Raw genomic sequence first — 21,988 nt, 5'->3', positions numbered from 1 at the left:
TCTTCAGGATAATCACCTCCTTGAATAATTTGACATTCCTGGGCAGTGTGGTGTCCTGTGAACTAGTAGACTGAGCTCTTTGCAGGGACACTGTGCTTAGTGTTCTGTCACAATGCTAATTACTATTCCTGTACAAAGCATTTAATTAACTGAAATTGCAGTACAGAAAAGATGTGTAGTTGCTGGTAACTATTTACAAAAGAAGCAATACATATGCCAGAGCATCAAAATTTCACTTCTCAAAAACTGGAAGATTTCATCATTATATATTTTTGTTATTTTTAAAGCCTCTTGGGTAAATACGTCCCCTGGCCTTGAGGTCCTCTTGAACTAGTTCCATTTGATTGCAATGGTTCATCTTCATCAGGAACTTCACCTATAATTGAGTGTATTCAAGAGAAAGCTTGGTGGGTATTTTAGCACAACATGCTGTTGCTTTCATGCCTCAAATCAAAGATCCTATCCTGTTGATTTTGCTCATTTCCAAGTTTTTTCTTTGGTGTGGCTACATGAATAAAATATTAGACTTGGATCCCTCCTAAACGCAAGTCCAATATCCAAGGTATTATTTGATCAATATCTTAGTGCTTTAATGGTCTCCATTTAGTATTACAGGTCATAGCTTAACATACTTCAAAGGCCTCCCAGGGGCACTTAGATATACTATAACTTATCATATTACCTGAAATAGATGGCCTACTCACTGAGGTTTGGAAGCTTCGTGCTCTATAGAGACTCACAGAAAGTATGTTAGGCTCTTTCAAGATGCACAAAAGAGACATGTGCTCAGGTTACTCCCATAAGGTCATGGGATTCATTGCACATGTTAATTAACCAGAGTTCTTTTTATCCGTTCTTCATTATGGTGTAGGCTCCCCCATCAACCTCACTCTTCTGATTCATCCTCATTCAAGCAGCTAGGCCCAGGACATTCACTGCCTCCAGGGAGAGTTAGTGCAACAAAAAGCAAAGAAAAAGAAAGTCTCTGACTGGATCAGGTTTCATAGTTCTAGAATCCTATAGCTAGAGGAATAGACAGGGCTTAAAAATCAAGAAGAATTAAAGCTACCACCTCTTCCCCCATGTAGATAACAAGATAACCTTGGGCTTCCCAAGGGTGAGGGAGAGAGGAGTGGTGAGAAGAGAACCAAATGGAGGGGACATGTGCAGGCCTGCAATGAGGAGGGGCTTGGAGTGACCATGAGGCACTAGTGACATCAGGTTTCCTGGCATGTGTGGCCTCTCCTGCTTCAATATGCCCTCTATCACCTATAGCCTTTAACCCCTGGGAACCAACCAATCAGCCTCCACAGACTATCCAGTCCCCACTCTGAGCATGCAACTCCCTTCCCAATGCTGCCTCTTCTTCCCAATGCTCCCCACAAAGGCCTTGCCATGACAGCAGTCACATCCTTGGTGACCCTCTGGGAGAACAATGGCAGTCTAGTCCCTGTAATCTAACCCAAGCTTTAATGACCCTGAACACTCATGCAACCTTGAAGAAGGATGGGTATGTGGATGAAACTAGGCTCAAACTTCCCCAAGCTCCATCCCCACTCACCCTCTACTCTGAGCCAGGCAGTAGTAAAACACATTCTTAGATAAGAACTCACCAGAAAGCTCGGAAGTCAGGAAGTCATCCTGATTCAACTAAGCCCAGTCTCACAGAAACTAGAATATCACCCATGACACAATGAGAGACCAGCCTTCAAGCCATCCTGTCCCCTCAGCAGCTGGCTTCTGCTGTTCCCATGCCAGGGTTCCATGGGAGTGAGTGACACAGTGACTCTCTCTGTAGTTGGGTCTCTGGTTCACTTGCTCCTGCTGCTAGAAACTAATCCTGAGTGTCTGGATTCAAACTATGCCAGTGGTCACGCTGATTGGTCAGCTCGTGATGAGCAGTTGGACAGAGCTCTCGAGCCACATCCATGATAGGTCACAGGCCAACTTGTGAGTTGGCTGCCACTGGATAGAGCACCTATCACAGGCCAGATCCAGTGATGCCAAACACAGCAGAGGGACTGTGGGCGTGCCAGTTATTCTGAGACCTCATAGAAAGGGGCAGGGTAACTGGCATTTGCTTTTACATGCCAGGTCAAGAAAGGGCGTTGGGATTAAAGGACTATCTTCATTTTCAGTTTCTGGGAGCAAGATCTCAGAGGTGAAGTCATGTAATGACACAAAACTCATTAGTGGCTGAGTTGGAACTGGAATCTGGTTCTCTTTAAGTAATTGTAGAAGTTGAGATATAGAATATAAATATAAATTGACAGGCATGCACACCACTTTTCAAGTTGCCAAAATACCAACGTCTTTTTTTCTGATGTGTCTGAATAGAAATGCAGCAGCATTGACTGTGCTGCAGGCACAACACTCAAGAGAGGGGATACCTGGGTCTCAAACACAGCAGACAGCACACTGAGGAACAGAGGCTAACTCTCCTGGATTGGGGGACTCCTTAACCATTGTAAACCTAGCCACAGCATTTTTCTTCCAGAGGACAGGAAGGAGACTATAGAGGCCACCAAAATCACTAATGTGTGTGCCCATGTGCTGTATGCTGGAGGCCCTGGGACTTGGCCAAGCACCTCTCATGCAGAATCCTCTACACAGTTCTGTCTTGAGTTGCCCTTTCTGTTCTAGTAAAAGATTGGTTACATTCATGCCAATATGAATTTGAACTATTCAAGATGTTTTACAGGAATTTCTGTGATAACTCCATGTAAACATTTCCCAAATTGCATGCTAAAAATAACAGTGCTTTGGGGGAAAATAGTGTCGGGGAAATCAAGATGAAATCTTTGGAACATTCTCATTAAAGCCCCAACAGAAAGAATAACAACTCTCATAAATACATGGGCACAGTTCACTTTAAACCGCCTTAGCACCCAGCACCACAATCAGCTGATCATTTGCAGTTTTAAACTTCCTCCCTACTTCCTCCTTGCAGATGTAAGTCTTTGAAGGCATGTGTTTTTAATAGAGACCAGTTTCATCCAAATTAAAAATCAGATCCTTTGTTTTAATACAGGAGGAAATATCTCGTTAGCTTCTTTACTTGTACTCTTGGCTTCCTCAGATACCTTAACACATTGAAAAAAATGCAGCCATTCTTGAGGCCACTAACACAGCCATTCCTGGCACTAAAAGAGATCAGTTCTATAGGATTTTCAGCTTTTTTTCTTGAAGGTTTCCTATATGTCCAAGCTTTTCTCTTTCATGATGAGGCAACTAGCTTCTAATTACTTCAAAACATTAATGTGCCTGGGAAAATGCTAGGCAAATCAACATGACTTCTGCATTATGCCTACATCATTCCCTATTTACCAATTTTGTTTCAGCCAACTCACATTAAGTAAACATGCATTGTAACAGAAGAGGCTGGAGTGCTTTAGTTTTTCTGTTTCTGGGACAGGGGAAGCTATAAGAACAGCACCATTTTCACTGGCATGGTGGTATTGTTGTTACCAATTGGAAATGAAGCCACACGTTGAAGATAATGAGCCATAGCTGAAAGCATAGTCACAAAAGTCACAGTGAGCCCTGATGTTCTATGAGCTGTGTTTGGTATTATTGAGCTGAATGGTTCAACTGAAATAAGTGCAAAATAGAGGTGTCAGAAATAGAGCACAGGAATGGAATGGGATCTTTCTTCATGCTTCCTATCCGGGTATGCATTAGGTCTCTCAAATAGAAACCAGAGCCAAAATCCTCCAAGGCTAGCAATCAGTGACGTAGGTAAAATAAAGGCAGAATTATACCAGAGCTTTATTCTCTTCAAAACAAATATGGACAGAAAACAAGGAGGAGAGAGGTGGAAAAAGATGGGATCATTTGGGTTCTCACAGTCACATGAATGCTGACGGTGAGCAAGAATAACAAAAGGAATAGCATTCTCACCATGAATTTACTAGTAAACTGATTTAAACTGATTTAACGTTGTGTCCTTGTCCCTTGTAAAATAACCTCTTACACCCCATGGCACACAATCCACTATGGGAGGTATTGCTCCAGTCTGGTGTCACCATCAGGCACACATAAATCAGCAACCTGGGGAGCATTCCGCAGGGGGCCGTCTCAGCACCAAGGAGAGTTCCAGATCAGCCTAAAGATTTGGCCATTCTACACTTTTCCTTTTGAGCAACTAAGGAAAATCTGGTCCAGCTCACTTCTTCTTCTAGCTTTTGGTGTATGTGTGCCCCAAAGGGATTCCAATTTCACACTCAAATAAGTTATTGTGTTCCTCTCCCAAATCTCATAGGCCCAGTCCCAGCTCATTTCATCAGAACCCTGTTTCAATTTTGTTTCAGATCCAGGCTAGAGCAAATGTCTAAGAATTAAATTGAGGGAACAAGAAACGTGTGGTCTCCTACCTGAGAATAGGAGTGATGGTGACCCATGATGCCCTGTGTATGACTGTGTTTGCACATGTGCGTGTGCGCGTAAAGTCAATCAATCCTCTACTCACGAAAGCTATTCTGAGAATAAAACCATTTCTCCTTGGTCCAATAATTTTGAAATTGAGACATTATTAAATATACCAGATGAATTTTTGTCTCAGTTGAAAACAAGAGCAATTAGAATTACACAAGCACACCCACATTAGCCTTCCTATCTGTTTCTTCCTGAGACTGGTTTTACCCTCCCCCTAAAAGGGGAACTGAAATAAAATAGGGGCACAAGCGAAAGTGAGCTATGACTTAGATTACCTTTTTTCTTTTATTTCAAAAGAATGATCTGGAACAAGGGATACTTTTGCGAGGTAAAACAGATGATCCTCTAAGAGGCCTGCACAATATGGGAGTACTATTGATTTTTCTTCCTAAGTCATTTCAGCGATACAATCTTGAGCCGAGTGACCATCGATAGTAAATGATTTCCAGCCAGACGCTCAATTGTCAGACCTGCTTCTCTCAAAGGTTTAGCACTTTTGGTGAAAATACGTACATGGATTTTGAAGCACGAGTAGTATGTAATAGAAGATGTAAACTTCAGATGGTTTTTTACTTATTATAATAAGCCCTGTAGCTAGAATGACAAAGGAGAGAATGAAAGGGAGCCACAATTCCTGCTAGATCATTTTTCAATGTTTTTATTCAAGGCTTGAGAAATTACATTGACTATTATCTATTGCTTCCCCATCCTTAAAGCTAGAAAAGGGTAATATTAAATCCCCTAGGATGCAATTTCTCATATTAGAAGACACATAATATGACAAAATTCCTATGTCTTAAGTAGCAGCACTACCACTTTAAAAGGTCAGTGATGTATGACGCATGGGCAATAGGGTCCAAGGCACATTGTTTTATAATCCCTGGTGAGCCCCCTCTGAAGCTCCAACTTTAATAATGTAAACCATATTTAAGCCAAAATCCTAGGAGAATTCAATACCAATGGTTCTCTTGGATTCTATAAAATGTCAAAGATTTAACCACAAAATTTAAGTTTCAACACAACTCTTTGGATCCCAGTAACAACAAACCACAACCCAAACCGTCAGGTTCAATTCACAATTTCCCAACTATACATATTCATCCTCATTCTCAGTCCCATTCATTCTTCCTCCCTCGCTCCTTCTCTCCCTCCACCTCTCCCTCTCTCTCACTCTCTCCTTTATTACCTCCATCCTTAGGGCCAAGATGATTCTGGGCAGGTTTATGTAAGTCCTTGGAAAATCAGAATGCCAGTGGACTGCACCAGATCTATCTAATGAAAAAGAACAAAATACACTCAAGTGAGGTAATGATGTAGGCATTTATAAGAATATGTTGTAAGCTTCTAGTAGGTTTTCCCCAGATCTTCTGTAAAGAGAGTAGTATTTAAATTCTTAATCAATGCAACAGAAATTTAATGGGGGCTGGGGTTCAGGGGAGAACACAACAGGATGCACCGCCAATGCTATTCTCCCTGAAAAACCTACAGTGCTAAGCTTTGTGTCACCTGCATAAATAGCATTTCCACTGGTTCATGGGCTCATGAATTTTTATCTTTTTTTACTGAAAGGCAAGTCTACTCACCAAGTAGACAGTCATTAGATTTGCCAGTTCCAAACAACTCATCATCTGATATCCAGCTGATTAATTTAAATTACCACTAACTTCATTGTAATTGCTTCTCTAATTATACTGATGCTGAAAAACTTTGAAAATTACCTTGGCTTCTTTAATATTTGCTATAGCTTTAACCTCCCAGGTCCCAATTGTGGGAATCTGTCCCCCAGAAAAGAGGTCTATGCAAAATAAAGGGAAGGTAGAAACACTTAAATGGAATGAATTTTCTAAACTCCAGGATTAGCTTTGTTTGGAATGTCTGTTTTGCTCTTATCTGAAACTCAGAAGAACCACAAACAGGCGACCAATTTAGTGCCAAATGGAGGTGGTTTAGGGATTGACAAAAGTGCTTGACTGGAATGATGGACAACCCGAGGGGTGCTCGGGGACACAATCGATAGATTACCTCCTATTCCCATTTGCGCTAATTGTCATATAATAGCTTGGTTAAGTCTTCTCACCAGCGGTAATTGCAGGCTGGGTTCTCACCTTTGAACTATAATCTCCTAGTTTTAATTGTAAACAATAAATTGTCTTTCAAATGCTTTCACCTTTCTTTACCTCCACCCTCTCAAAATGGACTCTTTATCAGCTCCCTAAAGCGGAAGTAGAGTAAGAGGGAGAGAAGAGAAGCCAGTGCAGACCTTGGACGTGAGCTCTTCAGCAAAGGAGAAATACAGGAGGCCCTAGAAAACCTGGAATCAATAGACAGCAGGTAGTTCACCTCCCCGTAGTGGCCAGGTTCCCTGGGACCTGCTGGGCCCTCCATCCTCATCTCCTACAGAAAGGCCCCAGGAGAAGGCAGTCCTGGCCATTGAAACAGTTTGTTTCCCAGAGTTTGCGCCAGACATTTCTTTTTAATTGCCTATGGGCCTCGAGAAATAAATGTTACAGCACCGAGGTCCTTCAACGTGTTTTCATGTGAATCAAGAGCAGGTCTCTCGATCCACTGCGTAACACTCCCATTCATTCCTTTGTGCATCATTCGGGGCCATCAATCACTCCAGCAGCCGCGGCTTCTCAGAGGAGACGTAGGGAAATGATCATGTTTTATGTGAGTAATTAATCCTGTGGCGGATGTGGAGTTTCCAAGACTACTCCCATTAGCACACTGACAGGCTTCCAACGCGTATTCCAGCATGGGTTAGTAATGATTTTAATATGCTAATACTATGTTACTCATAAACAAGAAACATTCAGGCCTTAAGTTTTATATAAGTGCTATTATTTGCAAAGGCTTCTCAGAGAGCACTAGTGATGAGGTTTTTATATTCTTAATGCTGCTGTTGAATAAACAGTGTCCAATTAACATACCAGCTGGAAGTACACCATTCCTCAGTTCTATTTCTTCCTATAATATTCAACATTGGTAAAGTGAATAAAATAATTCAGAGTGAAACTAATGGCCGTTTGGGGAAGAGAAAAACAGGAGTTCTGTGGTGGGTTATTTTTCTAGCAATGAGGCTTTGGGTCTTGGAAATTACAAATATGACAAATAGAGCTACCAAAGAAAATGGGAAAGAAATACTGGCTGCATTGAATCATTTAAAAGGATTTCCTAAACATGCAAAACTGGTGTATGCACCACACTGGCCTTGTCTGGGGGCCGCTGCGGATTTTGTCATCAGGTAAGTTTGCGTTTTTACATTCGATATTTATCCAGAGCTGACACAGTCTACAGTCTGAAATTTGCTTTATTATTTTCCCCTCATTCAGGTAAGGCAGTAATCCCCAGATAATCACAGTACCTTCTGTCTACCTTTCTTCTTGTCCCATTTGCTCCTTAAATATGTTTGAGTATCATAATAAACTGCTCTCCATGGTACACAGGCTTCATCATAATTTTGCTTCATGCCAAATTCATAAAATGGCCACTGTCACTGACGGGCCGTCTGTAAAACTAACAGCAACCATGGAGTTGCTGCAGGAAGCAACTCAAGGTCAAACCCTCAGTGTTGGAAAGCATAAAACACTGTCTCCTGGACAATATTGTTTCTTATTGTTTTGTATTGTTAAAAAGAAACAACAGGCCCCAAATGCTGTAACATACGAAGCCCCATATCAGCTAACCAGGATTTAATATTTAACCTAATTGCAACTTCAGCTTCCCAGAAATGTAACCTTTCATCTGTCAGTCTGGAATGACCTGGTCAGCATTAGAGAGATAATCCACCTGCTAGACCGCCTCCATTTCCCTTAGGAGGGGACTTTGCCTAAAACGACGCATTCCTTGTTAATAATTTCCATTCTTTTGCCTCTTTTATGTCTTTAAAACATCCCATTTTGTACAGCCCTTTGGAAATTCGTTCTCCTTGCTAGGTGGGGGACTGTTAATTCATGAATCATTCAATAAAGCTACTTAGATCTTTACATTTTACTCACTTGAATGTTTGTAATTTAACATTTAACTCCTGTCACAAAGAAGACATTGTAGTCAAAAGTTATTTAAAAATAAAACATTTTGCCTGGCCGGCATGGCTCAGTGGTTGAGCATCAACCTATGAACCAGGAGGTCATGGTTTGATTCCTGGTCAGGGCACATGCCCGGGTTATGGGCCCGACCCCCAATGAGGGGTGAGCCGGAGGCAGCCAATCAATGATTCTCCCTCATCATTGAGTTTCTTTCTCTCTCTCCCTCTTCTTTCCTCTCTGAAATCAATAAAAATCTATTTAAAAAGAAAAGCATTTTAATCAAACATTCTGGCCACCATTTGCCGGTGGGTTAAGACAGAATGCTGAAAATGAAGGGGAGGGGTGCATCCAGCAACCAAGTAAACGGGTCCCAGTGTGGTCAGCCAGCTCTGTCAGCCACTCAGTCTTCGCGCTGTGCCAGCATCTGCCAAGGAGAGTTTCATTGGAAACTTCTCATTAGCCCAAGGTACCTCACCAAGGAGAGAGGTTTGCTTTGTTTAGGCAGCTATGTTATGTTCCATGAATAAAACAATCCTTCAGAAATGTCATGCAGGCCCATCATTTAGAAAGACCCCACAACAGTGCTTCCAGCACAATACAAACACCACCCTAATATCCCCCAGGGAAGCCGCTAGGAGATGGTGTCACTCAGGGGACAGCATTCTTTCTGTAGTCTCCTGGAAGGCCCTCCTTCCCCTTACCTCTTGCATCCTTTGTCTTGCAGTTCAACAGAAGGGCGCTAACATTTGCTGAGTGTCTGTGAGTGGATACCAGATTCTAAGCACCCACCTTCCACTCTTATTTAATCTTCAGAATATCCTTGGGAGACAGGAATCATTTTCTCATTTCAGAAATGAGAATTACACTGTTCTTGGCCCAGGGATCCAGTTTTGTCTGGCTCTACATTCTGCTTTCATACTTCCTCCTCTCACCTTCCCCGTATAAGCCATCTTCCCTAGAAATTATTCATGAGACTCCAGTATGATAAAAGTATCCCTCTCTTGGAGAAAGTCAAAATTTTAGCTAACAAATTAGAAGTTTATATTATAAAGGACATTTTCACCTTACAGAATATTGCTAAGGAGTCCATTAAGTTGAAAGCTTCAATTGTCTGACCAAAATTTCCAAACAACAGCCAATTGAAACATTTGAATTTTCTCACTCCTATTTTTAATGATTTTTCCCTTGAACAAGTGAGATGTCAATATAGTCCTATATAATAAAGAGGTAATATGCAAATTGACCATCACTCCAACACACAAGATGGCTGTCCCCATGTGGTCAAAGATGGCCAGCAGGGGAGGGCAGTTGTTGGCAACCAGGCCAGCAGGGGAGGGCAGTTGTGGGCGTTCAGGCCAGCAGGGGAGGGCAGTTAGGGGTGACTGGCCGGCAGGGGAGGACAGTTGGGGGGGACCCAGGCCTGCAGGGAAGGGCAGTTGGGAGCAATCAGGGCTGCAGGGGAGGGCAGTTAGGGGTGACCAGGCTGGCAAAGGAGGGCAGTTGGGGGCGACCAGGCCAGCAGGGGAGAGCAGTTGGGGGTGACCAGGCCAGCAGGGGAGGGCAGTTGGGGGGGACCAGGCCTGCAGGAGAGGGCAGTTAGGGGTGACCAGGCCATCAGGGGAGGTAAGTTAGGGGTGACCAGGCCAGCAGAGGAGGGCATTTGGGGGTGACCAAGCCTGCAGGGGAGGGCATTTGGGGGGGACCAGGTCTGCAGGAGAAGGCAGTTGGGGGCAACCAGGCCATTAGGGGAGGGCAGTTGGGGGTGACCAGGCTTTCAGGGGAGGGCAGTTAGAGGTGACCAGGCTGGCAGGGGAGGGCAGTTGGGGGAAACCGGGCCAGCAGGGGAGCAGTTAGGCGTTGATCAGGCTGGCAGGGGAGTGGTTAGAGTGTGATCAGGCTGGCAGGTAGAAGCAGTTATGGGCAATCAGGCAGGCAGGCAGGCGAGCGGTTGGGAGCCAGCAGTCCTGGATTGTGAGAGGGATGTCCGGGCAGTTGGACATCCCTCAAGGGGTCCCAGATTGGAGAGGGTGCAGGCTGGGCTGAGGAACATCCCCCCTGCCCCCCCCCCTGCATGAATTTCATGCACCAGGCCTCTAGTTAGATTATAAGATGCCTTCTCCATAAACAGGTGGAAATCTTCTGATCAAATTAATTAGTTTTAGTGATAACTATAAGCATACCTGAAAGACTGAACTATTGCTACATGTTATGCACTTGAAAGGAAAGAATATGCCTGAGTAATGCTGAATTAGAATTTCCTTAGACCCTATACACAGCTAATTTGTGCCTTTAAAAATTCCTTCCATTTTATTGGCCTCCTGTAGGCCTGATGTGAGACCTGCAATCCTTTTCCTCTCTCAGCCTAAGAAAGGCAGGCAGCATCGTTTTTCAGTTGCCCTGGCCTTTGGAAAATGAATGGTCATGATCCCAAGATGATGTTTTTAATTTCTTCAATCATTCTCTCCATGGCAAACTCACATTTTCATAATATGCTGCTTCCTTCATTCAGCAAATGGTTATTGTGCACCTGCACCGTGCTGGGCAGTGTGCCAGGCACACGGTGCTCAACAAGCTGCCAGGGTGCTTCACCTGCCCTTGTAGAGCTTGCATTCCAGATCAGGGGCCACAAGGTATTTTCTGGAGAGGGCAACATAGTAAATATTCTAGGCTTTGAGGGTCATACAGTCTCATTGTAACCACTAAGATTTGCCTTTGTACTGCAAACACAGCCACAGAGAATAGATAAAATAATGAGCATGTTCCAATGAAAGATTATTTACAAAGACAGGCAGTGGGCAGACTTGGACTGCCAACAATAATTTACTGATCATTGTTCTAGAAGATATCATATTATTACCACTCTCACTTTTTATTATATGTATTATTCAAGTAAACCTAGTATTATTTTTTTATTGTGGACACTATTACAGATGTTTCCCATTTTATCCCTCTCCACCCAGCCCTGCCTCCCCCACCAGCCATCACCTTATTGTTGTGTGTGTCCATAGGCTATGCATGTATGCTCTTTGGCTAATCTCTTCATCTTCTCTCATCCAGTCTCCCCTCCCATTCCCCTTCCCTCTGACCTCTGTCAGTCTGTTCCATGTATCCATGCCTCTGGTTCTATTTGGTTCGTCAGTTTATTTTGTTCATTAGATTCCACATATAAGTGAGATCATATGGTATTTGTCTTTCTCTCTCTGGCTTATTTCACTTAGCATGATATTCTCCAGGTCCATGAAACTCTTACATTTGTGACAGCATGAATGGACCTAGTATTATTTTTAATTAACCTTTTTATTTTGATATAATTATAGATTCACATGAATAAGATCTGGGGGTACAATATACAGCATGGTGACTATATAGTTAACAATACTGTGCTGTATATTTCAAAGTTGCTAAGAGGATAGATCTTAAAAGGTCTCACACCACACACACACACACACACACACACACACACACACACTGTAATTATATGAGGTGATGGATGTGTTAACTAACTTTATTGTGGTGATCATTTAACAATATATACATATGTCAGATCATCACATTGTACAGTACCATAAACTTGCACAATGTTATGTTAAAAAATAACCTGAGGCATGTTAAACTTTTGAAAGTTCAGTTGAACAGAAATCTATTGGAATTGGGCAGTACCAAACCGGAAGTGGTTAGGAGCTCTTCTGCGACAGCAGCCAAGGAAAGGGCTTTTATAGAGAAGATGAAAGCAAAGCAAGGAAACAAGTTGATTGGCTATAGTCAAATGGTTGCATTATTTGGAAAAGGCTGGTTGGCTTTTTGCAATTAGCTGTCTTTATTTAGGTTTTGATTTTCTAACATTGAGTCATTACAGGCTTACGATTTGGTTTGCTTATGTAGTCTACTAAGGCAATAAAGCCATCTGGGTCTAATGGCCTAATTAATAGCTATATGTCAAATATCTCAATATAGCTGGAATTAATTAATTGATTAATTTTTAAAAATACACAGAAATTTCATTCACCCTTTATCCAGGTCCTTCCTCCCCCATGGTAATACCTTTAAAAACTAGAATATGTTATTCCAACCCAAATACTGACATTGATATGGTCAAACTACAGTAGGTTTTCACCATCAAAAGAATCCCTCACGTTGCCCTTTTATATCCACACAACTTTCTGCCGGAGCCTCCTCCTAAACCCCTGACAGCCACGAATCTGCTCTCCATGTCTATGAAATCCTCCTCACCTCCGTAACGTTAAAGGATAAGAATTAATTTTTTTTCTATTCCTGTTGCCATTACCACAACAGAGAGTCTCACCTTACTCAGCTGTTAGGTTCTAAAACTAGTAAGTTGAAAATTGCTTGCATATAATTAAGTGCATCCTTAGCAATTCTTAGGGAGGCACCATTTTATAGTTACACACCAGCTCGCTGCAAATACGGCAGAGTTGTCTCTTCCTCCAGAGGCTTGCTCTGCATGTAGGCACCTAAAGAAGTCATTGATTCACAGCCAGGCCTATGTCGCTCTAATGACTAGGATGACATTCAGCACTTCAAACAAGTCTCATGTGGAAACCGAGGTGACCAAGAAAGCAGCAGCCTCGGCTTCCTGTCTCACGTGTCTGATGCAGAATGTGACTGCCCTCTGAGAGGGACATCCTCGGGCCCTCGGCTTCTCCTTTTTGTTCTTTAATGCCACGCACATACTGCTTAGTATTACAGAGAGCGGCTGTTACAGTGTAATTCACTGTCCTTGCACAGCTCACCTGACTCAGTAGACATAACACAACTGTTGCTTGTTCCTGTGCTAGTGCCATGCATTGGATTATACGTTAGCCAGCTGGCTTCTTACAACTGCGTCTGTTCTTTTAAAAAATAAAAATAAAAACATACTCCTGCCCAGCCAGCATGAGCATCTACCTATGAACTAGGAGGTCACGGTTTGATTCCTGGACAGGGCACATGCCAGGGTTGTGGGCTCCATCCCCATCCCCAGTGTGGGGCATGCCGGGGGCAGCTGATCAATGATTCTCTCTCATCACTGATGTTTCTATCTCCCCCCGTCCCTTCCTCTCTAAAAATCAATAAAAATATAGTAAAGATAAAATAAACAATAAATGTTCTTTTAAAAAAGAACACACTTCTTCCTTTATGGACAAAAATGCAGCTTCTGTGTTGCCACCTTTGGCACACTGTGGGAAGCCTCTCATCTAAAACTGGATATTTGTTCTGCATATTAAGGAAGAAAAATAAGTCTGTTTTTCATCTTGGGATTTTTTGTGTGTCTTTTTTATCCTTTATGCAGTAACGAATATAAACATCTATAGAAAGAATCAATGATCCCCAATACTAAGGGCTTTGTTGTCTTCTGACTTTCAGAGAGTTTGGCTAAAGTAAACCAAATCTGTTGTTTGCTCTTTTTTTTTTTTTTTTAAGGCAGGCATTATTCAAAGGGAGCATCCTAGCATGCCACGTTTCCACCTAGAGGGAATTTTTACAGTCAAGTTACAACCCTTTTAAAAGAAGGTTATAATGGAAAACACCAGTGGACAAACAGTAGTCACTTTAGAAGTTCCCTTTAATAGCAGAAGCAGCACTGGCTATTTTTTTCTGAGAAATATTTGAAGTGCCTAAATGTGTTCCACCTTCCTCAGCCAAGCACCTTCTAAATAATTGGCGAGAACAAGTGCAGGTCTGTGACCAGAAGAGCAGCAGCCTGGGCTGTCTGGAACGTTTCCTCAGATTTCTGCAGTGAGCTGTGCCCTTCACATCAGTCTCTCTTAACATGAAAGCGACTTGATTTAACTCCTGTCCAGCTGCACACCCTTGGACTGTTACGAAATGGAAGCTTATATTCAATGCATGAGCTTGATCCTGAGAGCCTCGCAATTCACAGCTCTCCCCAGTGGGAGTGGAGCCCTCACTCCTTAGCCTCTGCCGTGCACCGTGGCCATGCCTCTATTTTAGCACATATTTCACGCTACCTTGTAGAGTGATTTTTGGTGTGCATGTCTATTTTTTCACCCAGATTCCAAGCTCTTAAGGACAAGAATATTATTGCCTACATGTAGCAGCCAGTGTAGAGCCTGGCACGTGGAGAGCGTGTGGGAATAAAGGCCATGAGAGCTGTGGGCACTGCTGTAAGGGGGGAAAATCTGGGGTATCAGATTTGGGCAATATAGAGGACTATGCACACACTGAGCCCAGAGAACCTACCACAATGTCTTAATGTAATGTGGGGAAAGTAAGGGAAATGTTAAAAGGGAGAAGAAATAGAAAAGGAATAGCAGGATGAAAACAAAGCTAGGAGGCACGGGGGGTGAACATAAGAACACAAAATCTGGAATTACCCTGAGAGTAAATTGCAGTATTAGCACAAGTATTGGGAGGCTGTGTTTTGTGAATGCTGCAAGTTGGGGGAGCTGAATATGGGAACTCTGCATTAGAATGGATCCTCCAAATAAGCTAAAGAGGTCCTAGGTCAGCAGCATCCACTTCCAGCTCCCAGTTGTAGCAAATCCTTTCTGAAAGAAAGCATCCCCAGTTGAGGCTCATGTGCTTCCTAGAGATTAAATTGAACCAAGTAGGAGCTCATAAGGACAACAACAAATATCACCAAATGCACAAGAAAACAATAGCTATCGCCGAAACCGGTTTGGCTCAGTGGATAGAGGGCCGGCCTGCGGACTGAAAGGTCCCAGGTTCGATTCCGGTCAAGGGCATGTACCTTGGTTGCGGGTACATCCCCAGTAGGGGGTGTGCAGGAGGCAGCTGATCGATGTTTCTCTCTCATCAATGTTTCTAACTCTCTATCCCTCTTCCTTCCTCTCTGTAAAAATCAATAAAATATTTTTTTTAAAAAAAAAAGAAAGAAAACAACAGCTATCAATGAATTCAGCCAAAAATCCATAGATGTGGTGTCCTGATAATTTCAATATTTAAATAATGCTGATAAAGAATATAAAATGTGTGTGGGATGTTTTAATGTGTATTTTTTAAATTAGCAAGCTATAAGAGACTTTACAAAATTATCAGAAAGATCTGAATAGGAATCAAACCAAACTTTCAAAATCAGTAATTAAGCATTTAAGTTTAAAATGCAATTGAAATTTGGGGCAGCAGATTATATGCAGTTGAAGAAAACATTAGGGGACTGTGTGACAGATATTTTAAGGTTACAATGCAGCACCAGGAAGATGAAGCATGGGGGAGGAAATGAGAAGGTAAAGAAATCATTTAATTTAATTCTCAGGAGAAGAGAAAAAAAGAATGAAGGAGAGGCAATATTCAAGAAATAATGGCTGATGACTTCCCATAGCTGATAAAGTAAAAAAATCTTCAAATATAGGTTGCAGAATTTATATAAACAGCATAGATAAAAATAAACTCACACCTTGACATATTGTAATAAAACAACAAAATATCAATGACAAAATAAGGGAGGATAAAGGTAAATCACCTACAGGACAAGATTCTCAACAGCAATAATGAAAGCATAGGACTGGAAGGTCATCAAAATGAGAAGGGATACAAACATCAATCTAAAACAGTCTGTCAGCAAAATATTCTCTAAGAATGAAGATGAAATAAGAATGTGTTTAAAGAAACAAATATTAAGAGAGTTTACTAAGCAGACCTTTCCTAATAGAAGATATATTTTCTTGATTCTCATGGACCTTCCATTGATTTCATGTGGATCTCACAGTTCAATGGGAGCCCACAAACATCAGAGAGAGACACATCAAGGACTCTGGCTCCTAGGAATAGGAAGAGCCCACAGGAATCGGTGTTCCCATCTCTGCAAGGCCTGAGCTTTTGTGTTGGACCATTTAACCCCGTGACACCCACTGGGGCAGATGGGAGAAGCTTTGAAAGCAATATTTTCATACACTTGGTGAATGTGGCCAAGGGGCTCCTTTTTAAAAAAGTTAAATGTAATTCTATCTATAAGAGGAATGATTCTTTTTATTACTCTCTCTTGCTCACTCTTTCTTTCTCTCAGGCATTTTTAGTAACCTTCCATTGAAGACCATGAATGAAAGATACTTTCTGCAGCCACTCCAATGGATAGATTTTGTCATGCATGCATCCTAATGGCTGTTAGAACCCTACCTAGATACTATTATCATGAGCTAGAATTCAGTGGTATATTTTCAACCTGATTCAAAAAGATATCAGAAAAACTTTCCAAGTAGTCCCAAATTGATTAATTCACTCATTCAACAAATATTTGTTGAGTACCAATGGACTCCATTTCTGATATGCCAGAAATGCTCAGACTAAATGTGGGAGACAGATATATAAGTAAACAATTAAGACAATGTAACACCTAATTAAGCTAAGTGCAAGGTGCTAAGCGAGTATGAATTTGAGTGCATGTGAGTTTTCTGAGTGTGTGTGTGTGTGTGTGTGTGTGTGTGTGTGTGTGTAAAACAAAGGCCTGGCCCTGTTCTCTGATACAAATATTATTAATCAGCGAAGGAGAAACACACTATTCATAAGTTCTGCCCAATAAATCCATGGAGCCAGTGTCCCTTTCAAGCGCCTCTGTTCTCCTTCTAGCTCCTTCCCAGATTCATAACTGGCACTCCATCTTCATCACCACCATTGCTCTTTATAGATTTTAACTATGTGTCCCTTGCAACCCCATTCTTGGGGGCCTCGTCTTCCAGGAAGCTTTCTCTGAATCATGTGACAGCCCTGGTCTTGTGGATCTTACCACTATCACGCCCCCAGCACCCACCACGGTGGTTTGAAGAGGGATACTACAGTAAGAGGTGCATGAACAGACTGGACAAACTCAGATCATGCTTGAGTTATCTTTAGCCAGTTCTTTTTTTAAGGACATTATAAATGAAGTCCACAGTAAAGACTCAATAAATATTTGTTGACTGAAAGAGAGAATAAATCAATAATGTGCTTCTAGGTTTCTCCTTAGCAGTATGCTGAGCACATAGTTTTCAATAAATTGTCAATTGATTTCCTTCTGTGGTGCAAAATTATGACTGTATCAACAGATTTTTTTAGAACTAGGTGCCCTTTTTCTAATGATTTAGCTTGGTGATTTTTACTTAATATATATTCAACTAGATGTGGAATGTTGGGCAGCACTGCCTTTTCAGAACTGGAAGAGAGATCCACCTCTCAATTTTCACATAAAAAATATAGCACTTTCTTTAAAAGTATCTCTAGCCCAGTCTAAGGCTGTCAGAGGCTCCCTCAGGCAGGACCCACACCACTGGAACCCAGGCCATGTAGAGAATGCAAGCAGATCCTTCAATGTGTCACCTGATGGTCATTTTCCTTAGGCACAAGGTACAGCACACCATGGGGTACCAAGAGGATAAGATAATGTCCCCTAAAATGCATCCATACAAAGGTCTACAATCAGGCATTCTTCTCTTCCTCACCTTATGGGCTGATATATGTCCCCCCCAAAATTCATATGTTAATGCCACAATCTCCAATATTTCAGAATGTGACTGTATTTAGAGACAGAATGTTTAAGGAGGTAATTAAGTCAAAATGAATTCATTGAGTGGATCCTAATAAAATATGACTGGTGTCCTTATAAGAAAAAGAGATTGCCCAGCCAATGCAGCTCAGTGGTTGAGTGTTGACCCATGAATCAAGAGGTCATCAGTTCGATTCCTGGTCAGGGCACCTGCCCAGGCTGCGGGCTCGATCCCCAATAGGGGTCGTACAGGAGGCAGTCGATTGACCTTTCTCTCTCATCGATGTTTCTATCTCTCTATCCCTCTCCCTTCCTCTCTCTCTAAAAATCAATAAAAACATTTTTTTTAAAAGAAAAGGAGAGTAGGGTACAAACATACGCACACACAGGAGGAAGAAGATAACCATCTATAATCCAAGGAGAGAGGCTCAGAAGGGACCAATTCTGCCAACACCTTCATCTCAGACTTCTAGCTTCCAGGATTGTGAGAAAGTCCATTTCTGTTGTTTAAGCCACCCAGTCTGTGGTACTTGGTTATGCAGCCTGAGCAGACTAACATATCTCCCACGGAAACTCTGCATATGAACTTCACACACCCCGACTCAATATTACAAAGATGAGCCACTGGAGACTTGCCACCAGGGCTTAAAAATAGTATCCCAGTGACCTGGAAATCAACAAACCTGCCCAAATCAGTATAATTACCCCTCCTCAATGGACAGCAACTCTCTCCCCCATGACACCCTTATTCTCAGTCATACCATATTACTGTTTATATCCTTTGTAGCCTAAGTTGCAAATGTAATTATATTGTTTATTGTCTGTGTTCTCTTTTTTAAAAAATATATTTTTATTGATTTCAGAGAGGAAGAGAGAGAGAGAAACATTAATGATGAGGGAGAATCATTGATTGTCTGCCTCCTGCATGCCCCACACTGGGAACCAAGCCCACAACCCAGGCATGTGCCCTGACCCAGAATTGAATCATGACCTCGTGGTTCATAGGTCGACGCTCAATCACTAAGCCACAGTGGCTGAGCTATTTTCTGTGTTCTCTAACAAGACTGTAAGCTCCACGAGGGCAGGGGATCCTCTGTGTATCCTCAGTACCTAGCATGGTGTCTGACACAGAGGAACATATATTTGTTCAATGAGTCTATTATTTCTGGCTTTTTGAATCTTCTCAGTGGGTACAAGCTCCATTTTTTACCCATTCACCAAAAATAGCTTTCAATGCACTAAACTCTGGAATACACAGCTGAGAAAACTGGACTTGACTTCAGAAAAGGAAGCTGAAGGGAAAGGGAAGTCTTGCCTGGGGTGCTAGTCTGCCTGGCAGTGACAGTCCACAGACTTTAAATGATGGAGGCTGGGCCAAGGAGTGAGCAGGAAGGAAGACCCATGAGAAAAAGATAGAGCATTCTGAGGGGTGTTAAAAATGAAGCGTATTATAAATAATATAACACATCCAGCTGTGCATATTAAGTTGCAATGCGATCTCTGGCTTTCTCTGACATTGATGGACCATTCAAAGCCTCCCTCTTGTGGTTTCTGATGCCATCGGTGACTAACCCTCTCAATGGAATGTCTACATTGTTATTATCATGTTCATCAGTTTTACACTCTTCTGCATGTGTGAAAAACAGTTGATGAGGGCCGCATAGAATGAACTGGGCAACCCCAGATTTTGCCTATATTTAGCCAGTGATGAAATTTTTCTAACTGCACTTGTAAATGAGGCACAAAGGGGCACTTGAGCAAGCAAAGTTTCTGGATTCCGGATTATATCATAAATTTAGCCATAAAAGAGAAGTGAAGAATGTAAGATGTAAATGTCAAGTGTTGAGGTCCTGACACTGCTGCTTTCTCTATTCAGGGTCGATTTGGAGCAACACTCATTCCAACAAAGGAATTTCACCCTCCAGGAGGCCAGAGGATGACTGGACCCGAGTTTAGGCAGCGGTGCTCCAGTTCTGGACAAACTCAGGGGCTGATCGAACTCCACTGACTGGCTTTCCAATCTTCTGTGTGAAATGGTCCTAACAGCAGACACAGCCCTTAATGATTCTCCCCATCGGATCAGGAAGATTCACTCAAACTCTCTTTGGAAACTGTCACTGAAAGAATGTGGTCTTGCTGCCACTTGTTCTCCTCTCACTAGGGCTTTCAACTCTAGTTAAAGCCCATGCCTGGGACTTGACTTGGGCAGGGTCATCTCCAGGGGCTTGGAGAGAAAACCCGAGCTGACTCTTCCACCTCTTCACCAATTCTGATTATGACTCCTGAATCTCTCCTTCTCCCTCATAGCTGGTTAATTTCCCTGAGGGCAATAGGCCATGTGCTGAAGCTACTGAATGTGCTGATCCATTCTACCCCAAAGCACTTACTAAATCAGAGGAAAGGAACCTTAGGTGCCTAAAGACAGCAACAGAGCATTGATTTGTTTTTCTCCCTCCTCTCAGCACTCTGTCCCCTCCCCACCACTCACTTTATTCCAAGTGTTTTCCACTGAAATCATGATGAAGGATGGTCGAGGAGAAGAAGAGGGTCAGGAATTAAAGCAGGAATGGATGAGTGAGAGTAGAGAAGGAAGGAGACGAAGATAAACAATCTGGTACAAAAATCCTAGACAAGTCAAAACACGTTTCCCATCACTTGGGCTAGCTGGGTACCGCTGCTGATCCCACAATGGCTCCTGACACACACACACAGATGGTCTTGCAGAAGAGTCACAGCCAAAGGCAGCCAAACACATCCTGAAATGGACATCCCAGAAGATCAAGGTCAGCCTGTGTCCTTCATGCCACAACAGCAGGAAAATTGGACTCACACTTCTATCTTGGAGTTTTCTGCTTCCCAAGTAATTTTTACCAAGAAAAGGGCATGGAAGTACACACATAACTGTTACCAGAATTTATCTCTGAAGGATGGAGTGGGAGTTGGAGGGAGACACTTTGACTTTTTATATCTTTTTATAAAAAGCAATAGGACAATAAGTAGTTTTTACTTCCTTCTGTGCTTTCCAAATTTTCCATAGGAAATGTTTTGCAGCCTCACCAGCATGGCTCAGTGGTTGAGCATTTACCTCTGAACCAGAAGGTCACGTTTTGATTCCAGAGAACATGCCTGGGTTGCAGGCTGGATCCCAGATGGAGTGCCTGCAGGTGGCAGCCAATCAATGATTCTCTCTCATCATTGCTGTTTCTATCTCTCCCTCTCCCTTCCTCTCTGAAATCAATAAAAATATATATTTAACAAAACAAAAAAAGAAATGATTTGCTTACATAATTTTTAAATAAATGAATATGCTTTTTAAAAAGAAAGAGCCTAGAAGACCTAGCTCAGTGGTTAAGCGTCGACCTATGAACCAGGAGGCCATGGTTCAATTCTCGGTCAGGGCACATGCTCAGGTTGCGGGCTCAATCCCCAGTGTGGGAGTGCAGGAGGCAGCCAATCAATTATTCTCTCTTATCACTGATGTTTCTATCTCTCTCTCCCTTTCCCTTCCTTCCTCCCTGAAATCAATAAAAATATGTTTTAAAAATAAATAAATAAAAAGAAAGAAAGAAACTTTCACAGGCAGGATCACATTTGACCTCAACAGCCAGGGTGGTGAGCAGGATGGATATAGCTCAGGGTTCAGGCTCACTCAGACTTGGGTCATGATCCCTCTTCGCACATCTAGCAGATGTGGAACAAATGATTTAACCTGTAGCCCAGACAGGATAATAAAATCCAAGTGGCAGTTTCCTAGGAGAATTATAGCCTATTGAACACATTAACCCTTATAAAAAATGCTTGGTACATGATAAGTACTCAATAATTATTAGAAAGCATCATCATTAGTATTACTAGTAGCATCATCAATATCACTATTATTATTATCATATTATTATTATCATCAAGGATGTTACAAGATCAATCCTGGACACTACACCAACATGGCTAGCATCTGGCTAAGCCAAAACCAGAATCCAGGTCATTTGTGGCCATCACATTGCAAGGTATGAAGCAAGAGTGTCTACATTCCCCACCTCGAGAGTTTCGGATTGAAACAGGCATCCAGGGAGCTCTCTGGAATCAGCCT

The sequence above is a fragment of the Cnephaeus nilssonii genome (genome assembly GCF_951640355.1).
Source record: "Cnephaeus nilssonii genome assembly, chromosome: 2".
NCBI lineage: Eukaryota > Metazoa > Chordata > Mammalia > Chiroptera > Vespertilionidae > Cnephaeus > Cnephaeus nilssonii.
This window is presented reverse-complemented; position numbering follows the sequence as displayed.